This window comes from Pelophylax lessonae (genome assembly GCF_965119305.1).
Source record: "Pelophylax lessonae genome assembly, chromosome: 5".
NCBI lineage: Eukaryota > Metazoa > Chordata > Amphibia > Anura > Ranidae > Pelophylax > Pelophylax lessonae.
This window is the reverse complement of record NC_138772.1, coordinates 559,553,895-559,556,117: the sequence shown is the minus strand read 5'-3', so window position 1 is coordinate 559,556,117 and position 2,223 is coordinate 559,553,895. Positions and strand designations below refer to the sequence as shown.

Here is a 2,223-nt window from a genome sequence, read left to right as displayed (position 1 = left end):
TGCCGCCATTATGTATTCTTCATGTGATGATATGTGATCACCTTCGCTCAATTCTGTCCCTTGTGCTATTATTTCCTTTTCTTTGTACAATCAGCATGGAAACATTTCACATTTATGTCAGATACCATCCTGAAATCCAGGCAGATAGAAAGGACACAATGAATGCCGATCTGTATGCACCAATAAAATGTTTTATTATGTTAAAAAAAAAGAAATGTTGGTAAACCGCCTGCTCGTCATTTCCGGATGTCGGTCCCTGAAAAGCTTTGCAGATTCATGAAGAGCAACAAGAGGATCATAGCGGCCTGGAGGGGGTGGAGTCACGGCTTCTACTCCTGGTAGGAAAGGAAGAAGAAGGTTACTTAAAGTGAATCCTCACCCAATTGAACAAGTTTCTTGCACCTGGCTCCTCCCCCTTCCTCCTAAACAATTATATTTAACCACTCCCCCCTCCTTGTGGTGCGACTTGCGCTCTGAGGATCTTGAGGGGGAATTCTAAGCCAAAATGGGAAAAAAAACGGCGTGGGCCCCCCCCCCCCCCCCAGGTTCCAAACCAGGCCCTTCCAGTCTGGTATAGAATTTGAGGAGAGCCTTACACTGAAAAAACGGCGTGGGCTACCCCCCAAAATCCATACCAGACCCTTATCCGAGCATGCAGCCCGTCAGGTCAGGAAAGGGGAGGGGACGAGCGAGTGGCCCCACCCCCCTGGACCATACCAGGCCACACGCCCTCAACATGGCAGGGGTGGGTGCTTTGGGGCAGGGGGAGCTGCAATTGTCAGTTAAAATAATGCAGGGGGTAAAACCTTCTGGGGCTGAAGTGGTAATAGAAGAGAGGAGCTGGATGTAAGTGTTCTTTACTTTACTGACAGCTACTAATAGCGGCAGGAAGGGGGGGGGGAGAGGGGGACAAACACACAGGAGCTGACGGGGGGGGATGTTGGAGACACAACAGCTTTCAGCTTAGCAGATTAACCGCAGTTCACAAATAGGACACTAGATGTCGCTAATGCTCAGTGATATGCTATGCATTTCTATGTTGTGTTGTAATATCCTGTACACTGTACTGAACTTGTTGGTTATCTCTTCCTGTCTGTTGTTCTTATTACAATGAGGTGACATCTTTGATTTCTGTGTTATGTTCCAATAAAGAAGCCAGTTCCTGTTTACTCCACAATGTCTGATCTGAATGGACTCCGCTGCACCCAGTGATCACACTCTGTAACAGGGGAGAGGAGGACAAACACACAGGAGCTGGCGAGTGGGGGAGAGGAGGACAGACACAGTAATCACAGTGTTCAGGGATCAGCAGCCATGATTACCATGGTCAGCGCACAGAGGGGGACAGACACACACAGGAGCTGACCGGGGGGGGGGGGACAGACACACAGGAGCTTATGGACTTATGGAGGGGGGAGAGGAAAGCAGCGGGATGACAAAGGCGCAAAAACTAATCACAGTAATCAGGGATCAGTAGCCATGATTACTGTGGTCAGCACACAGAGGCGGACAGACACACAGGAGCTGACGGAGGGGGGGGACAGAGACACAGGAGCTTATGGGGGGGGAGGAAAGCAGCGGGATGACAAAGGTGCAAAAACTGATCACGGTAATCAGGGAGCAGCCATGATTAACATTGTACCGCCCTGTAAAAGGGGCCGCACACAGGAGCTAAGGGGGGGAGGGGGACAGACACACAGGAGCTGACAGGGGGAGAGAGGAAAGCAGCGGGATGACAAAGGTGTGAAAACTGATCACGGTAATCAGGGATCAGCAGCTATCACTACCATGGTCAGCGCACAGAGGGGTACACAGGAACAGACAGGATCAACCAGGTTTTTTACAGCTTATAAAGGGATAGATTAGACAGAACAGGCACTGTGCTGCTTACTCTGCTATAAGGAAACAGGAGCTCCTTTTTTATGTTTTATTTATTTTTATTTTTAGGGTTACAACCTCTCTAAATGCCAGTTCACACATATGATGTGATGTCAGACATTGCATTCAATTCGCAACGCACTGCTATGTAAATCACATGCGATGTCTGTGCGTTGCGAATTCAGTCATACAGATTGTATGGAGGAATTTGCATCGCATTCGGACCTAAAGTCGCACTGGACCTTTTTTTTGGTCTGCAACAGAATCGGATCGCATAAGCGTTCACACATATGTGATCCGATTCCTGTCGGAACTGTCAGTTCACATTGCGATATGGGAACTGAT

At 48.7% G+C, this 2,223-nt stretch overlaps 1 protein-coding gene across 1 annotated transcript in view; it reads right to left on the bottom strand.

Moving 5' to 3' along the window:
• Positions 1 to 264: 264 nt before the first annotated feature.
• Positions 265 to 2,223, bottom strand: part of LOC309556217 (uncharacterized protein) — a 270,651-nt gene continuing 268,692 nt past the window's right edge. Inside the window, exon 4 of the mRNA XM_082258619.1 lies at positions 265 to 335. The gene's annotated coding sequence lies outside the window, so the exon portion shown is untranslated. The remainder of the gene's footprint in view (positions 336 to 2,223) is intronic.